Source organism: Pyrgilauda ruficollis, unplaced genomic scaffold (assembly GCF_017590135.1).
Source record: "Pyrgilauda ruficollis isolate IOZ18807 unplaced genomic scaffold, ASM1759013v1 scaffold21534, whole genome shotgun sequence".
In the NCBI taxonomy this organism is placed as follows: domain Eukaryota; kingdom Metazoa; phylum Chordata; class Aves; order Passeriformes; family Passeridae; genus Pyrgilauda; species Pyrgilauda ruficollis.
This window is the reverse complement of record NW_024520912.1, coordinates 1-234: the sequence shown is the minus strand read 5'-3', so window position 1 is coordinate 234 and position 234 is coordinate 1. Positions and strand designations below refer to the sequence as shown.

Below are 234 nucleotides of genomic sequence, written 5' to 3'. Positions count from 1 at the left end.
CTAAACCCCAGCAAAACACTCAACCGTCACGAGGCCTTAACCCATAGCTACAGCTTAAAAATTCACAAACCCCTCAAACCCTGCCGGATCCAAAACTTTGCCGAAGCCCTCAACAATAATGAAGCCAGACACCCGACGAAAAAGCGACAACGGCAGGATTCGAACCTACGCGGGCAGAACCCAATGCCTTAGCAGGGCACCGCCTTAACCACTCGGCCACGTTGCCAGTCCCTC

At 53.4% G+C, this 234-nt stretch overlaps 1 non-coding gene across 1 annotated transcript; it reads right to left on the bottom strand.

Annotated features, from left to right (window-relative positions):
* Nucleotides 1-144: 144 nt before the first annotated feature.
* TRNAS-GCU lies at nt 145-226 on the bottom strand. Its single transcript has one exon. It is a non-coding gene; the product is annotated as a tRNA-Ser (tRNA).
* Between the last annotated feature and the right edge of the window lie 8 nt (nt 227-234).